This window comes from Myodes glareolus, chromosome 24 (genome assembly GCF_982192425.1).
Source record: "Myodes glareolus chromosome 24, mMyoGla1.1, whole genome shotgun sequence".
NCBI lineage: Eukaryota > Metazoa > Chordata > Mammalia > Rodentia > Cricetidae > Myodes > Myodes glareolus.
This window is the reverse complement of record NC_142049.1, coordinates 3,600,776-3,619,789: the sequence shown is the minus strand read 5'-3', so window position 1 is coordinate 3,619,789 and position 19,014 is coordinate 3,600,776. Positions and strand designations below refer to the sequence as shown.

At 50.5% G+C, this 19,014-nt stretch overlaps 1 protein-coding gene across 1 annotated transcript in view; it reads left to right on the top strand.

The window, feature by feature from the left end:
• Tenm4 (teneurin transmembrane protein 4) overlaps positions 1–19,014 on the top strand; it is a 699,176-nt gene that overhangs the window by 543,082 nt on the left and 137,080 nt on the right.

Here is a 19,014-nt window from a genome sequence, read left to right as displayed (position 1 = left end):
TCTGGAGTACAGTGCGCATGACAGCAATAATCCCTTGCACAGTATAGCACGCGTGGCTCACTGTATGGCGCCCGTGATACACTGTATGGCGCCTGACTCACTGTATAGTGCGCGTGGCTCACTGTATGGTGCACGTGGCTCACTGTATGGTGCCTGGCTCACTGTTCAGCGCCTGACTCACTATATGATGTGCGTGGCTTACTGTTTAGCACGTGGCTCACTGTATGGTGCCTGGCTCACTGTATGACGCCTGACTCACTGTATAGTGTGCGTGACTCACTGTATGGCACCTGACTCACTGTATGACGCACGTGGCTCACTGCACGGTGCATGTGACTCACTATTTAACACCTGACTCACTGTTCAGCGCCTGACTCACTATATGACGTGCATGGCTTACTGTTTAGCACGTGGCTCACTGTATGGTGCGCGTGGCTCACTGAATACAGTGACACCATACTTTCATTCTTTTGTGTTAATCTGCGTAGCACAGGCAAGTAGGATGTTACTGGGATTATTGTCCAGGTTGCACAGCTGGAGCAGCAAAGGTTTGGAAGTTAAGTAAGGTTCGTAACCAAAAAGCTTTTGGACAGCAGGGACCCCAGCAGGGACTGGGAAAAGAATTCTCTTAGATGCTGTGCTCTTGCTTGTTTTTCTCACCATTCATTCATTCATTCATTCACTCATTCATCTGTCATTGTTAGCACGCGTCATTCCACATGTGTCTCTGCCGCTCCTCTAGCGTGCCTTGCATGCTGCTCAGGTCGGGCTCACGGCTGCAATGAGGCTAAATGAATGAACTCTGCCCCGGAGGATCTCAGTTTGCCGAGGCAGACAGGATTTGGTCAGTAACGTGCTGTGATCACCCAGAGAGGAAGAGTGTGGGGGTAGGGATGTGTCCACAAGGATGCTGAGCTCATCAGAACGGGAGTCAGGAAAGGTTTGCCTGTGAGCTCATGGCATCTGAGCTGAGGCATCAGAATGCTGAGTGGGCAGATGAGTGGAGAGAGCAGAGAAGAGGGCTTCGGACAGATGCTGAAGGGAAGCCAACTTTTATAGGTGGGGGGAGAAGCAGGAAGGAGACTGAGGAGGGGAGACCACGGTGGTGGAAGTCTCAGACAGCATGCCCTTCACAGGGTTGAGGAAAGCAGGCTTACAGAGGACCCAGAAGCCACAAAGCCACGTCAAACGCAGCTGCCGTCCCCCACAGTGTGAGCGATGGTCTGAAACAAACTACTGTGTGACAAACACACAAGGATGAGAGAATGAAACAATGGCCTACAAGGCATGTCCGCAGATTTTGTTAACCGGACAGTGGGCAGAACTGGCCGCATGGAGAAAGCTGAGCCGTGAGCACAGACAGGGTGTTTGAAACCCAGTGAGAAGCAGAGTCCAGATAACTTCTGGTGCCGGGCTGGTGGGGGGAAGGGCCAGGGAGGATGGAGGCCAGAGGACCCACAGCTGGGATGTGAGACATAGCCCTGCCATACAGACGCAGCTGCAAGCAGACTCCTCGCTTTCTTCCTTCACACACACAGACAGGGAAACTGAGGCATGTTCCTTGGGTAAAACGACCAGAGAGGCTTTGTACTCAGGGCAGCAGGGAGAAGGCGAAGGGGGGACAGAGGAGAGTCACACACAGAAAACAGGAAGTCAGTGTAAGCCGAATACGGAAAGTGACATTTCTAGACCCCGTTTTTGACAGCCAAGCACATGTCTTCTGTCTAAGGCAGGAGATTATTAGAGAAATAAATTATACGAGGGAATGAAAAGACCCTGTAGATGATGCCTTTGGGGGATTAGCCACAGAATGCAAGCGTTTCCGGCCTGCAGTGACAGTCAGCAGCTGGCAGGGCACTTCTTGCTCTCAGCCCTAAATATGAAGAGGCCAGAGGATTATCAGACATCGGAGCAAATCTTCCAGCGAGTGGAAAAAAAAAAGACTAAGCAAATAAGGCGAGGAAAATAAAAGAATGAGAAGGGGGGAGAAACGGCGGGGGCAAGCTCCAGTGATGGGAACTTCAAAGGAAAAGAAACACTAATCCATCGGGATAGCAGAGAAAAGATCTCACCATTCTATAAAACAAGAGCATACACACGGGGTGGGGGACTATCTCAGAGAGCGCGGAGGGGCCATGGGACATTAAAAATAGCAAAGTTGAAATAAGATCTCCACTGATGGAGTGGCTGTGGGCGGAAGATAAGTACCAGATAAGAGAACTAAAGACCGAATGCATTGGGTCCTAAAGCTGGCAGAACAGAGGAGGAACATACATGTGTTCCTGTTGCTGAGGGCCATGGCTTACTGGCTCGCATGTGGCCAGCCCAGTTAAGCTTTCAAAAATCTCTCTCACACACCCTTCCCGCCCCCTATAGCCTTCTGAGAGCATCTCACAGCCTCTCGCTTGGCATGGACAACACTAAGACCGCCGGTGCCACTGCACAAGGCAAACCTATCAGCGGGATTTTGAGAGGCCAATGTGAGGGTCACTATTATGCTGGGGTAGACCAAGAGAGTATAGATGGGTAGTCAGGGAGAGCCAGGGGCACAGACTCCAGGAAAGAAGCTGCTGGAATGTAGAGTAAGGGAGGGAGGGAGGCTTGGGAGGGAGAGGTTCTGTAGCCACTGGACTCTGAGGTGGGGAGGAGGTCCTCACCCGCCACGAGCCCCATAGATGCTGCCTGATGGGGGGCGGCGGGAAGGGTGTGTGTGAGAGGTTTTTGAAAACTTAACTGGGCTGGCCACATACGAGTCAATAAAGCCATGGCCCTCAGCAACAGGGACACATGTATGTTCCTCCTCTGTTCTGCCAGCTTTTGCACCTAATGCATTCGGTCTTCGGTTCTCTTATCTGGTACTTATATCTTTAGTCTGGATCCCATTTAGAAGCTGGATGAGAAAGCCTGAGAACTGAGCAAAATTTGGGGGGGACTGGAGACCTAGTCCCAGACCTATGCCTCCAGCCAACCTACTTGTGGGTGACCACAAAAGGCTGTTCAGAGAGGAGACGTATTTACAAAAGCCTGCGCTCAGTTTACCTAAAATACAGCTCCTTCCAGGCTCCAGCCTGAACTGTAGGAAGTCTCTCCTGATCCTGTTCCTGGCCTCTATCAACTGGCTGTCCTGCCTGGCCACCTACAGGAACACAGATGGGAGGCACAAGAAACCAAATATTCAAGCCCCCAACTCTGGCTTTCACTGGATGCCTCAGGAAGTGTCCCCTGAGTCAGTCTGAGAAGGAAGCTGTCATTGGTGGTTCTCTCCAGACCTTCAGCAAACCAGAGGTTGGCAAACCTTCTGAGGACCAGGATAATAGGCACCATAGCCTGAGTGCTCTAAGGCTCCTTATGGCCAGGGCAGTAGCCACCATAGCCTGAACACCCTAAGGCACCTGCATCTAAGTACTTGGGAATGCTGGCCAGTGCCAGAAAGGCCTTTGCAGCCACTCCCACAGAGATGCTGCCTCTCTGGGGTGCATGTGAGGAAGACCGGCAGGAAGAATCTGTCCCCTGAAGCGTTTGGTCAGTTTTTTTCCTACCCTCTGTTACATCCTTTAGAAGCCTCAACACCCTACACGACTCCTAATCACCCCCAGTTTAATAAACAAAATGCAGGCCACAGCTGTCACATGGCTTTCCCTGGGTGCACATTACCCTGGTCACCGGGGCCCCAACCCTGCCTGTAGAGAAAGAACAGGCCCAGTCATTTTAAAGAAAAAAATAGCCTTCCTTGTCGTGAATATCACCAAGGCATGGATAGAGGGCAGTAACAGAGCATGTGGGGGGAGGGGCCGGAACTACCCAGAAGGAAGAGATTCCATGAGAAAGGCCAGGTGGATTAGACCCTCGAAAGTCATCTCTCACAGGAAGAGGAAGTTGTGTCTATGAAATATCTGTGGGTGCCCGGGAGGTCAAAGCTGTAAGGAAGAGGGAACTGAGCAGCCCCAGTGCGGGCCTGTCCCTGTGTGATGTGTGTCCTGCAGGTGGAAGAAACATGATCTCCCGTGGACTCAGTTGTGCCTTTAAAATATAAGCCACCTCTTTGTGAAGACAGCGTGGGAGCGTTAGATGCTGCTCTCCCAGGCCCTCAGCCAGGCTCACTCGTACCCCACTGTCATAAAGCATACACACCTGCACACACAGTGTCTCGGGGCCCCCGGTGAAGGTCAGCCAACAGTCAGCCACAAAGAAGGGTCCGTGGCCCCCTGCGCACAGTCGGTCAGTTGCTGATGCCGAAGCGATGCTGGATCAGGAGCTTCCTACGTACTCGTGTTTATAGGTCAGGAGAACGGTGGTGACAGAAAGGTGACAGGCTCGAGGTTGCCCGTGCACGGCACTGTGGAATTAGAAGTCTGGGATCTTGCTCTTGTAAAGCACACAGATTCTGGCTTGGCACATTCGCAGGCTCTTGCGTTGTTTGACTCCATTGTGTTTACTTCCCACTTCTGAGACCTTTGCAGCAAGCCCTCCTGAATGCTATGTATGCTTGCTTCCTCTTTACCCCATGACCGCCTAGAAGATATGCAGGGGGTGGGGGGACAGAACTCAGAGCTGCCGGGGAAAGTCAGAGCTGGAATTCCAGTCAGGGCACATCTTATGGCACAGGCCGTGTCCAGCTACGAACGGGAGAGCTCTCCGTGTGAGCAGTCGGATCATGCCCGAGGTAGGCGCCTACCTGAGCAGCTGGGGAAAGGTCAGAGGCTCAGCATCGAGCATGAGGACTCCTGCTGACCACTGGGTGCTTGGGGCAAGTGGAAGGAAGCAAAGGGTTCAGGATGGTCAACCCACCATGGGTGGTGGCAGAATGCTCCAGACTGCCTCACCCAGGCACACGGAGAACTGAGGGCAGGAAGCTGGGTCAGGAACAAGGCAATCTTCCTCTGTGGGAAAGGCCAGTGTTTCAACTACAACCCAGGACAAAGGCAGCCCAGGAACAAGGCAATCTTCCTCCGTGGGCAAGGCCAGTGTTTGAACTACAACCCAGGACAAAGGCAGCTTACCAGTAGCAACTGGCAGAGAGTCAGAGGAAACCGAAGGTTCTGTGCACTTCCCACAACAGCAGCCATTTCTCAGTCCGTTGTAAGATATGGAGCTGTTGTGTTTACTGTGGGGTGGTGTCTGTCTGGGACAGCTATAAAACATGGAACATGGACACACAACCACATTACCGTGATCTCTAATAGGTTTTGGTGTCAAGCAGAAGTCCAAGTTGGCCCCTGGCCTGTAGAGATAGACCCAAGTTATTATGCTGAGTGTTACCCAGTAGATAAATAAGAGAGAAAGATTGCTCAAGTCACCATGTGACTGACCCAACACACATTATAGTTATTGTAAAGAAAAAGTCACCAGAGGTAGAAAATTTATCCATCTTGCTAATCAATTTCTTGTGTTATGTCCTGATAGAAGTAATTGAAGTACATAATTCATGGAAACCATGTTGACAGCTCCTACTGAGATAAGGGAGAGAGGCCCCAAAATTTTATTACAGGTGGCCTTCCTTGACATGGTTAGTCACTTGAGAAAAGTCTTGAGAAAAGCAAGCCAGGACCAGGTCCAGCTGAATATATGGGTAAATGGTAAAGGCTGACAAGGGCTTGGAAAAAGTTGGTGGGGTAAAAATTTGAATACAAAAAAAGTTAACAAGAAAGTAAAAGAAGGCCTCAGAAGGAGCCTGACCTGAGCATGGGAGGCCAAGCACACCCAAGACTTCAACTATTATTGCACTTGGTTGCTTACAACTTACCAAAGCATTGCCTCTGGACGAAGCAGAGAGTCGGTCAGAAGGTGGCGTGGAGGAGTGGGGATGGACCCCTTCCTTTGCAGGAATGGGCTGTGCGCTCAGATGTACATCAGAGCTTGTAAATGGCCACAGAGGAGAAGCTGTAGCACAAGGGAGAGGGGGACATGCATTTCCACGAGGAGAGGAGAGGAGCTCAGTCTCGCTAGGAGAAACCTGAAAGCCTCATGGAAGGGGCATGGTATAAATTAGTCCTGGGCGCTGGAGAAACAGTTCAGTGGTGAGGTGTAACATGAGGGGGCTGGCTTGATGGGGTTTCCATCCCTTCAAGTACCCCAACAGCTGGCAAGCAACAAAGAAAATCACACACAGGACTCCATAAGGTTATAAACTGATTGGCGCATTAGGTCAGGCTACTTATTAGTTCTTATGACTTATCTTAACCCATTATTCTGATCTATGTTAGCACATGGCTCCGTACCTTTCTCAGCAGGACAAGTTACATGCTGCCTCTTCAGTGGTCTGCACAGGAGTGTCAGAGGAACCTCTCTGCTTCCCAAAATTCTCCTGTTCTCATTGCATCACCTCTACTTCCTGTCTGGTTTTCCCGCCTATACTGCCTGCCTGGCCAATCAACATTTTATTAAAATATGATTGATAGAATAAAGACAATTCTCCCACACCAGTGAGGAGTACTTCCTGTGTTTCCAGAGGACCCAGGTTCAATTCCCAGCACTCACTTTAGGCGGCTCGCAACTGCTATAACCCAGCTCCGTAGGATCTGACGGCCTCTTCTGGCTTCCGAGAACCCCCACACAAATGTAGCTGCATGGCATAAACCCACGGGGGCACATACATAAGTAAAAAAATTAAAGAAATCATTGAAAAGAAATAAATTAGGCCTGAAGAAAGGGGAGGGTCAAGCAAAGAGGGGATTAATATGGAATTTTATCCTCACCAAAAGGGTGAGTGGACTCAAGAGGCGGGACTATGGGGAGTAGCCAGACGGCAGCATAGAAAGGATACCAGGCAAACCTCGGGGCAAAGAGATGTGTTGGGTTTTGTCTCGTTCGGAGATTAGGGACTGAACCCAGGCCTCAGGCATACTAAGCGTGCAGTCACCCTATAGCAGAGCTAGACCCCAGCCCAGAAAATGCTGCACAGACAGGGCAGTGGGCCTTGCCCTTCCTCGTGTTTCCGAAAGTGTAGCCTCCAAGATTCTGTTAGATTGCATAGGCCCTGGGTTTCCTCAAGCGGGCTGGTCAAGCTGTCATTGGGAATAGCAAACCATGGTCTCACTATGCTATGCCATTTTCTGTTTTAAATAAATTCGCTTCATCAAACTAACAGTGAGTAATAGGACAGATGGCAGGCGACCGTGGCACCCAAACAAGTGTCCGTGGGAGGACACTGCTCCAGACCCCTGGCCAGGCAGGTGACACCAGGCTAGGAAGCTTCGGAGTGTGCATGGTTGACCATGAGGGGCCTGAACCTCCACTAAACGCGAGCAGGTTGCTACCACATCACTGCTTCCGGTTTCCAAACAAAAGTCAGCATTAAGATTTTCCCCGGGAATCCCCTTGTTGAAAAACGCTGGCATCTCATTCAAATGTTCAAAAACACTGCACAAACAAATGTACCCATCGGGGTCCCATTAGTGACGCCTGCTCCAGATGGTAGAAAAGAGACTCAATCCCTGCCTGCCATGGTAGGGACACATGACGGGGGAAAGCTAGTGAGCAAAGGCCATGCAGAACACAGATGCGGGGGTCTAGACATGCAGCTCGCTGATCCAGGGGCCTAGATGTGCAGCGTGCCGACGTGGGGGTCTGGACGTGCAGCACGCTGATGCAGGGGTCCAGGCCAGAGGTAACTGAGGCCTCGACTGCTCTACTTCTTAAGAAAGGGATTTGGTTAGTTCTGGGGAGACCTTTGTTGTGAGTCTGTGTGTGTATGTTCCTCTGTGGGGACACAGGTGTGCGCGTGAGGAGGTAAGGACGTTGGTTCTCAACTTCCCTCCTTGATGGAGACAGGGCCCTTCACTGAAGTATAAGTCGGACTAGCTGGCCTTCGGGCGTCTTAAGATTTTCTCACTTTTGCCTCCCACGTCCCTGGGAGTGGAGCACCTGGGATTTACAAACACATGTGCAGTGTGTCTGGCTCCTATGTGGAGACCTTAACTTGACCATCAGGCTTGCGCAGCAACCACTGAGCCAAGGCGGCCTCCCCAGAGCCACCCAAGCGAAGGTGTTTTTACCCTCTGCTGTGTAAGTCATCCTTGCTTGGGTGTGTGGATCCCCGCAGAGAAACCGTCCTGACCGGAGACTTGGTCTTCTGCGTGATCTGTAAGCAGCACCAAGCGACGTCTTGGTGACTAGCCTAGATAAACAATTGGAGAATAGTTAGCAACTCCCCCCCCCCCCCGCCTGTTTCTGTCCCTGCATTGTCTGTCATCCTGGGACAACTCCACACAAAGTGATACTCATTAGATGGAGGTCTCTAGCCAGCCGCTGAGTCGAGTTTTTAAAAAGCCGATTTCTTAAGTAATTTGTCCCAAAGACAGGCTTGACATGAAGTTGGCAGGATGATCAGCAGGTCACTGTGTGGGAGCCCAGAAAAAAAAAATTATTCTGGGTCTGGCTCCGGCTTGGCCCCCATCCTCCCCAGAGCTGCTTAGCATTTCAAAAGGCTGTCTGTTCTGGAAGCTGCTCACATGGTAGCCCCCGGAGGACCAGGCCCTCCTCTCTGGAACTGGGCCACAAGCTGTCTTACATCCTTGCCTACTTTGCATCTTCCTGCCACTCCTGGCTTGTTTTCACACGCCCCTGTATAAAGTGCCGTCCTCGCTGCCGTTGGAGTGGGGCCTAGGCCTTTGGCATCAGCATCGCCCGGGCCCCCACCTATCAAATTGAAAACCTGAGGGGCAGAGCCCAGGATCTCTGTGTTCTAACAAGCTTAGGGTGGCTGTCATAGACCAAAGATTGGAAATCGCTGCCCACACATAGGGGCAGATCATCGCCTCCTAATGACCTCTGCACCAGTCATACATTTGGCAGTAGGGGAGTGGTCACTGACACTGGGGTCTATTAAGCAGGGGAGAGTGCTCGCAAGACCGCCCTCCTAAGCTGGGGGTGGGGTGGGATAAAGGGAAAAGGGAGAAAGCCAGCTTGCAGGCTCTCTCTCTGTCTGTCTGTCTGTCTATCTGACTGACTGACTCTACCCCCCCTCGCTCTCTGGCTGCCATGATCTGAATTGCTTTGCTCAGTCCCACCCCTCCCCACTTTAATGGAATGAGTCCTAAAGCCATGAGCCACAATAAGCAATTTCTCTGATTAACTCATGTGTGGCCAGTATTTGATCAAAGTGAAAACAAAAAACAAACAAATATACCAGTGATCCCTGGGAACAAGAATCAGGCCTCGGGGGCTCCTGACAGCATTAGCTTGGTGAACGAATGGTTAGACAGTAAGGGAATCGATACGGTGGCCTATACAGGAGACACCTGTGAGTGCTTTCTACCGCGTGCTTTCTACCGCGTGCTGGGTTTGAAATGATAGTAGGCCTTCTGTTAAAGAGCGGACATCTCTTGTTGGAATTCGCTAGGCTGTGCATACCTTCCAGGCAGTCTGGATTCTGCAACTATGAGATTAAAGGTGAGAAGAGTGGCGCAGGCAGTTGTGCAGGGCGCCCCCCGGTGGAAGGGGGTAGAATGACCCGAGTTAAATACTCTGACATTGGGCTTCAGAAAGTTGGGCCTGCATGGCCTCATCTATAAAATGGCGAGCGTTGAACACTGTGCCTTTCTTCTTCTGTGCGAGAAATGTACCCACATATCCTACATAAGGGACTATGACCCTTTACTCATAGGGACCTGATGTGGGATTCCCCTCTGCATGCTGTGAAGATGTTTTATTAACATTGGTTAATAAAGAAGCTGCTTTGGGCCTATGGCAGGGTAAAATATAGCTAGACAAGATACCTAAACAGAGATAGAGAGAGAGAATAGGCAGAGTCAAAGAGACGCCATGTAGCTGCTGAAGGAGACGCCGGAGAACCTTCCTGGTAAACCATGAGTCTCATGGCAGTACATAGATTAATAGAAATGGGTTAATGTAAGATGTAAGAGCTAGCCAATAAGAAGCCAGAGCTAATAGGCCAAGTAGTGTTGTAATTCATATAGCTTCTGTGTTATTATATTATTCTGTGTCTGGGCGGCCAGGAAGTGAAGGAGCAGCCTCTGCCTACAGGGGCTGAGTATACCGTATGTGGAAATGCTCTAACAATACTAGGGTCTCTCCTTGTCGTTTTTCCTCCATGCTTGCAACTGTCACGTGTGTCAGCCCCGAGAAGGGGCACAGGTGAGTGTATGTCCTGGGGCTCTCTCAGTTGCCAGGGGCAAAATCACACTCAGGTGACCAGGAGGAAAAGCTAGAGCTGCAGTCCTTTCGCAAAGCGCCGCGGGCTGTGGCTGAGGGCAATGGAGGGACTCTGGGAATCCAGCATCTTGAGAACTCCTTTCTTTCTGTCTTTGTAGGCCTGGCTTCTCTCTCAGCTGACATCCACGCATCCTGGCCTAAGCCCACTTCCTCTGACTGGGTTCCTCCTTCGCCAGAATGGCCTTGCCAAGGCCTTGTTTCCTTCCATTCTGTCTTCTTATTTCTCTGTTTTTTTTTTCCTTGAGACAGGGTATCATGTAGCCCTCAAATTCACTATGTACCCAAGGATGACTTGGAACCTCTGAATCCTCCTGCCTCACGTCCCAAATGCTAGGATTGGTTCCTATCTTTAGATCTTTGCTCCCACCACCAAATGCCACATTCCCAATCTTTAAAGTATATTTCCAGTTTTCGACTACGTACAGAATTGCACAAAAGGGGTGCACTGTGGTGTGTCTATGCATTTACACGATGTGTAAAGGGGTACACTGTGGTTGTATCTATATGTGTATATAATATGTGATGATCACATCATTGCAATCAGTACATCTGTCACTCCAAATGTTGACGATTTCTCTGACAAATGTTGAGTGCAGGCAAAGTCCTTTCTAATAGCTGTTTAGAAGTTTAAAATTAGGGTCGGATGATGGGGGCTCACACTTTTAATCCCAGCACTCGGAAGGCAGAGGTAGGCGGATCTCTGTGAGTTCAAGGCCAGCCTGGTCTACAAAAGCTAGTTCCAGGACAGTTAGGGCTGTTGCACAGAAAATCCCTGTCTCAAAAAACCAAAAAAAAAAAAAAAAATGGAGTTACTTCTTCCTTCTAGTTGATCTCTTCTAGTTTGAATATGAAAAAGCAAGATCCTGATTGGTTCAAAAACAGTAGAATGAGACCCAGAATGGGGTTCAGCTTGTGAATGGGCTCTCCCCTGAAGGAGATGCTCAGCCTGGTCCGGACGACCACTGACAGAGGGCGGGTGATGTCACGCAGCCTGCCTGCGCCTGTGGCTTCGGAAGGAACTTAGATAGAACACTGGTTGCCAGGAACACCTGAGGGCAAATGGTCCCGGGAAGTAAAGGTCCCTCCAGGCACGGAGCACTCACCCGTCCTCCAGATCCCTGTGCTGAATGACACAGCTCTCCTCCATCTCGTCAGCCCCAGGCCTGCGGCGAAGACCTCTTCAGCATGTGCTCTCAGCCAAGGCAGGAAAGCACAGCTGCACTTGTCTCTGGGGAAGGCTGTGGAACCAGAGTGAGCAGCCTGCCTCTGACACCTGGGAAGGTCACTGCCAGGAACAGAGGCCAGCCAGGCTCAGCTAGAGACGCTCAGTGAGCACCGTGTCCCAGTGGATCGCCAAGTCTGCCCTGAAAGGACCGGGCTTCTTTTCCACCCTCAAACTGCAAACATCAGGATGATTTTTCTCAGACTTCTAATTGACTTGTATAGTTTCCATAGAGTCAGCTGGGTTTGACTCACTGGGTCTCGGATGCTATCTTTGACGAATCACCTTGGCCGTCATCGTCACAGAATATCCCCTAATACCTAAGAGCAGTTCCTCATACCCAGAGCAGTTCCTCCACAAACGCTTACTGAGCAAATTAAATAAATGTTAAATATATGTTGGAAATGAAAAAATAGGGCCAGAGACAGGAAGAGACTTGGCCAAGGGCACTTGAAACTCTGGTGCCAGGAGAAGGAAGAGAGCCCAAGTTTCTTGGTATATCAAGCTTATTCCTTTATACCGTGGTACATACCTTAGGTTGCAGGCTTAATTAATTTAATTTATTATTAATTAATTTAATCCCCCATCCATGGTATCCCCCACCAGTCATTAGCAGATCCTCTGCTTGAATACGTCTTGAGACTGAAAATGTCTGACCTTGTCCTGGCTACTTTCTATAGCTGTGATAAATACCACGACTGAAAGCAACTTGGGGAGAAAGGGGTTTGTTTATAGTCGTCATCAACGGGGAGCCAAGGCAGGAACTCGAGACTGAATCAGAGACCGCGAAGGAATACTACTTACCGCCTTGCTCTCCACGGCATTCTCAGCTTGCGTTCTTATACAGCCCAGGACCACCTGCCCGAGGATGGTAGCCCATAGAGAACTGGGGTCTCCTGCATCAATCATTAATTGAGAAAATGTCCCACAGACATGCCCGCAAGCCACTGCAGTCAAGGTCGTTCCTCAGCTGCGGTTGCACGGGCCGTGTTATCATTCATTCAGTCCTTCAGCTGGCCCGTGTTCAGCAAAGCCCTGCTTTGGGTCGAGGCTGGTACCATTAGCTGCAGACTACAAAGTGACAAGTGATGTGTACACATCTTATCCTCCTATCTTTGGTCCTCAGTATCTGGGCAGATGTTTGCACGCAAATAGAGCACAACCCAACCAGGAAGTATGCTCTATCCTGACTCGAACAAAGCCAGTTTCCCGAAGACTACAGAGTGTCCTTACCCATAGGTCAGCCTGTCGGGACCACGGGGCAGAATCTCCTCCTCGTCTCATGTGATGTATGTATTTGAAACAGAGGTCGCACTGTCTGAGCTCAATTCTCAATCCCTTCAAGAACTCCTTCTTTGAAATGTGGCTTCGGGCTCCCTTATCTTTCCTCCCGCTCCCCGGCAAGCACGTTAACTTATCTTATCAGTGTCTTCAATGTGGCTGCCAGATGTGAACTCATAACTCTAAATATGATCCGAGAATGCCGCGGAGCCCGACTGTGAGCTTCCTGTCACTGCCTCCATTCTAAGTGTGCACAGTGAGATCCCGACCTCCCTTGCCCTCTGACCTCCTCCACTTCCACATCACGTTCCTGCTTAGCTGCCAACACAGCAAGTGATGTTGACCATTTTGGTTTGCGTTCAACTCTCATCGGGCTCTTTGGGAAACCAGACATGGCGTCTGTCTTGGAGGAGCTCACCATCTTGCTGGTGGAATTTGATTCCCCCCACAGAAATAATGAATGAGGAGCTAAGACGCGTGAAGCCGAGGGAAGACATTTTTTCTGGACCCCTCCCCAGAGCGTCTCTGTCGTGGTTTGGTAGACTTCTGGGTTTGAGTGAGAACAGGGCCTCCCAGCTCAAATGCCAGCGCAGGGCTGGCATCAGGCCCAGGCTGTCAGGGGTTCTGTCAGGTTCTGTCATTGCGTTGACCTAGACGGCTGCAGACGGAAGACCTTTGGATTCCGTCATCTGCAAAGAAAGCTGGGGTGCCTACAGGGACTGACACCTCGCTGGCCGCAGAACAGCTTTCTGGCACCTGGCGCCTGCCCAGCGCCAATCTGGAAAACACAGGGGAAAGGTTCTCTTAGGCGTTGTCATGAGTGTGCCAGAGTCGGGCCTTGAGGGAGATGACAGGTTTAATCTGCTCTGACAGTGCTTTACCCAGGAAAAATTCACCCCAACACCCCGCCCTCACACACTAGGAACATGGGACTCACCCCAACACCCCGCCCCCGCACGCTAGAAACATGGGACTCACCCCAACATCCCACCCCCGCACACTAGGAACATGGGACTCACCCCAACATCCCGCCCCCGCACACTAGGAACATGGGACTCACCCCAACATCCCACCCCCGCACACTAGGAACATGGGACTTACGCCAACACCCTGCCCCCACACGCTAGGAACATGGGATTCACCCCAACACCCCGCCCCCACACACTAGGAACATAGGACTTACGCCAACACCCTGCCCCCACATGCTAGGAACATGGGATTCACCCCAACACCCTGCCCCCACATGCTAGGAACATGGGATTCACCCCAACACCCTGCCCCTGCACGCTAGGAACATGGATTGTTTGCTTTCTCGTTTTTGCCACGGGGAGTTTCTGTGTGTTTTGCATGTGTGTGTGTTTACCCCGCAAATAACCCACTTCTCCTTATTTGAATTCATTAGACCAACTGAGTGTTTTGAGTTTGCAAATGGAAGACATGTGTGGCTCTTCCTTAAAACCTAAAGACCAACCCAGCTAGGTCCTGGGCCAGCCACTTTCCATGTCAAACATGACCCTGCTTATTCTCTATGATACCGTCATGTGACTAACCCCACAATGGAGGATGGAGAGATGTCACAAGAGACAACCTGGCTCCAGAGCCCATGTTTTGGCCCAGGTCATATAGCACTTCCCAGGCCATGATTCACCTCCTGAGCTGTGTGCACTTGAACAAGTATCTACAACTCTCAGTCTCCATTAAGACCATAAAATGATTGGACATGGTACCTATTTTTTTAATTATTGTGAGGACTGAGTTATACTGCATAATTGAGTGTTTATAAGTTCATTTAACAGGATGAAGAGACCCTCAGACTCTCCCTTTAACCTGGACATAAGGTGGAATTAAATACTAAGATCGCTGTCTCCTGTCTTGCTTTTCCTTTTGGTTGCTCATCATAAGCTGAGCTCAGTCATCATCAGGAATGGAGGGGCCAGAACAGGTGTAACATAAAGTGCATATGTCACTAGCTAAAGTCAAGCCAGGTCTTGAGGTCCAAGTTCAGTCTTTTCTATAGCATTGGCTGTCATCTTCTGACATAGCAGCCAGAAGTAGGCATTAGAAGGTTGGACCACTGCTCGGGTAATAGGCAGACGTTGGTCCCTCAGCCAAGTTCTCCATGAGTTTCCGACGCTTACCTTTACAACTGAGGGAGAGACACGAAACAGGAGGAAAATAAAGGTAGTGACCACAGGCTCAGACACATCACAGGGGAGCAGAGGGGCTTAGGGTGCTGAGAGACCCTCCTTGTCTTTGGTGAAGGGTCCAATGCCATCTCCTAGGGTCGCAGGGGTTTCTCCTTAACATAGCCGTGTAAAGGATTTTATTCCAATAAAACATCGTTAGTAAGCAGAATGGACCCTGCAGTGGAATACCTACGTCCTCACAAATCCCTCCCTCCCAAGATCTCCTTGTGAGGGGGTGCTGGGGGGCATCTTTGTCCTTCCCTCTGAAGATGCCCCTGTGTGTCTGCAGCAGTGTGTGTTCAGCGTCCACAGAACATTCTCACTCACAGCCCAGAGAGCAAAGAAACTTTAAAGGTTCACATCCCCAGCTGATGGAAGGCAAACAAATGTCTGTGAATCTCCTCTCAAGGCCCACTGTTCTGAGAGAAAACAAAATGGCGAGGCGGAGAAGGCCTGCGTTTCCCAGCATGCCGTAGATACCCAGTTATGAAAACTGGTTACTCACAGGCAGCTGGATTCTGAATTCCAATTCAGGCCGATCGGAAGGTAACACCTTCTGCTAGGCAAAAGCACTGGAAGTGTAAGCATAAGGTGAGCAGAAGGAACACAGGTTGGGAACAGACAACAGGTTTATGTAGCAAAGTGCATACGTGTCACACGCCTGTAGCGGTCACTTCTACCCCAGACATTAGCACAGGTGGTCAGTGGAGATTCAGTATTCATGGGGTTGTCATCTTTTCTGCATTTTTAAAAAATGTGTATATGTGTTTTGCCTGCATGTTTTCCCAGCAACCACATGGTGGCACACAATCCTCTGTAATGAAATCGAATGCCCTCTTGAGGAAGAGGCTCAGTCATCCTCATCAACTTAGACCATGAAACCCAAAATGGACAAGTTCAAAAGAACTGCCGTATACGGACTACCCATGCATGTCTCATCATGGCCCGGGCATAAAGTCCATGTATGGGCACCATATGATGCAGTCCCCACAGAAGCCAGCAGAGGGCATCAGATCCCCTAGAACAGAGTTGCAGATGATTGTAAGCCACCCTGTGGGTGCTGGGAACTGAACTCTGGTCCTCTGCAAGAGCATCAAGTTTGTGTCACTGCCAAGCTATCTCTCCAGCCCCCTACTCATGGGATCCTAAGTAGACCCCAGGCTGCGGAAATTCCTCTATGTGGAAGAACATCTGTACATAGAAACATGTTATCCAAAGCAAATGTTCCCTCAATGGCTCCCATTCCTTTCACAGGGCCGTCTTGAAACAATTCCCCGATTCTTCAAACGTATGCTTTCCCCAACACTGACAGCCCAGGCCAAATTTCTAAGCATCTAGGCTTCCATTCTGTCAGGTTTCAGAGCTGACAACTCTACTGAGTCCCAGAAAACAGCACTTTGCTCACTCAGCTGCCGCAGAGGGTTTCCGGCAGGTGATAAACAGGCTATGTCGTGCAGGTTTCGTAAACTCGGGATCTATAAGAGTACCAGGATCACCTGCAGGCGTAACCTGCTGAAATGCAGCTAGTGGCTAACATGAGTTATCGAGAGGGACAGCCCATGCCTTTGGCTGGAGAAGGACAGAACGTTAGCACTCTTAGATCTGGGAGACCACCCAGAGAATTCTTTCAGCAAGCACATCAAAAGTAGACCGAGAGCCTTGTTGGGTTAGAGTCCAGGGTAACCGCCCAGATGAATAAAATCAGTTTCTAAACTCAAAGGTTCATAACTAACAAAGTGAACCATCTGCTGCTTCTATAGTGATGAGAACTCAGGCTGCCTGAGCCGCCAGGGAGGCTCCTCAGAGGTCATGGCCTTAGGATTAACTCTGGAAGAAGGAACAGAAGTCGGGAACCAGGACGTGTGGGGAGAAGGAGCTCTGTGATGAGGGGGTCGGTAGGGGGAGACCCAAGGCCTCGGCCTCCCTGTGCTGGGCTCCTGCACCAGGGCTGTAGGACATGTCCTTTCCCTTGTAAGGTTAGCAGTATCTTAAAGGGAAACTCATCCAGCCTTGAACTTTACTCGGACTCTTTGGTTTTAAAACACCGTTCAGAGTGATATTTCATGCATGGCTTTTATTTAGAAGTGTTTTTAGGAGGCCACTACGGATTTAAACACCTAGGAACATGAACTCTTTCAGGAAAAGCCTGCGGGGGAAAGAGATACTCAGGCCCGTTTTCCCACGGTTTCGTCACCTAGGCAGACCATTAAGCCTGAGGTGAGGCCACATGTGGGAGTAGCAGCTCCTGCTCTCAAGTCTGTATTCTCCAGTTCTGAAGGTTCTAGAATGTTCTCCCCTCCCACTGGCTCCTTTGCTGCCTTCATTGGTGGCCTTGCTGTCCCAGAAACCTGCCTGGCTCACCCCCTGGCTTCTGCGGGAGGACGAGTTCCTGCAAGGCCTGCAGAATGTGCATCAGGTGCTCAGAACCAAAACCAGGGCTTCTGCAGCAGCGCATGCGCTCCGGCCCTGAGGAAACCCTACCAATGCCTCCTGCTCCTTTTTGACATCACCAGGCTCTTATTCCAGCCTTCTGCCCTAACAGTTGGCATGGTACCCTTGAGCCCTCTGCCACCTTTACGGTTTGATGCCCTCTCCATCCGATTGCTCTCTCCGCTCATTGTAACAAACAGGAAACCATCCCAGGGAGTCCCCTGTACCATCAGCTTCATTGTATAGACAGGAAAGTGAGGCTCAGAGAGGGGAAGACAATTGCTTTTGGTCACACAGCATGGTACTGGAAGATTGGACCCAACGCATGTCCCCTTAGCTCCAGGAAGAGGCTTTTTCTCTTTGCCACGCTGCAGACCAGGAGGCCGGTCACTTGTTACCTTGTTACTCAGATCAGCACGGGTCTAAAATGGTGATGCCTCTTTCATAGAGGCCACATGGTGTTGACTTTTTTAAAAAAACTTATTCTTGGTGTGGGGGTGGGGAATAAAAAAAAACTTATTCTTTTATAGGAATATTTTATTTTTAATTATGTTTACAAGGGGGTATACACATATGAGTGCAATACCTGCGGAGGACAGAAGAGGGCAGCACACCCTCCGGGGCTGGAGTTACAGGGAGTTGGGAGCTGCTGAGTGTGGGAACCAAATATGGGTCCTCTGCAAGACCAGTACTTCACCTTCACCGCCGAGCCATCCCTTCGGACCCCAGTCTTGGATTCTTGACAGATCCTTGTGAGCTAAGACAAACTGAATCCTTACCGCTGCCTGCCCTTTCAGCCCACTCCTCTGCTTTCGCTCCTAGTCCGCCAGCTCAGTCTGTGAGTCAATGCCGCCGTCCTCTGAGCCTGTTTCCTTTTCTGTGAATACATTGACCCTGATGATCCCTGGGAACCTCTGAAAGTTCTACAGTTTCCCGCCCTTCCCTGGTTCCTCTGCTCCTTGCGGCCTTCAGACCTCTGGCTCCTGCTGTGGAACGAGTTTCTGCAAGGCCCCCGAGAGTGTGACATCAGGGAAGGCGTGCAAGCTTGAGGTCCTAAGTCACACGCTCAGATCCTGCCTCTCTGACTGCTATCCGTGGTCCTCAGGGGAGTCAGAGGAAGTGACAGTCCACCCAAAAGTGGGCTGGGTGACTGAGCGCGGGGCCGAGAGGCAGGAGGACAGAAAGGTCTGTGGTTTCTCTTGCAGCCAGTGAGGACCAGCATAGGGGTTTTAGTACCAGAATAGCAGCATCAAGTTCATATCACAGAGCTCCCCCGGGCTGTCATAGGAGAACAGACAATGCTAAAAGATGACCTACAGGCTGCTGGAGCGATCCCAGATAGAGACAGGGGTGGGGAGTGGGGGGATAGATGGATGTAGGGGAAGAAAAGGCGGGAGAAGACACACTGGTGCGTGTGTGGAACAGAACGAAAGATCACCACCGCTCACAAGTCTCTCTGTTTCCTCCCAACAATGTTTGCCTGAAGTGCTAACATACTTAAAAAGATACATAAAGTATTAATAAAGCCATGCACAGAGGGTGGGATGTGAGTCAGTGTGTAGAGTGGGGGCACCCTGCGCAGAGCCTTGGGTTCCGTCCTCGACACTGCATGGAACGGGGTATGGTTGTGCACATCTGTGATCCCTAGGCAGAGAAGGAGGATCCAAAGTTCAGTTATCCTTCACTACAGAGCAAGTTCAAGGTCAGCCTGGACTGCTTTAG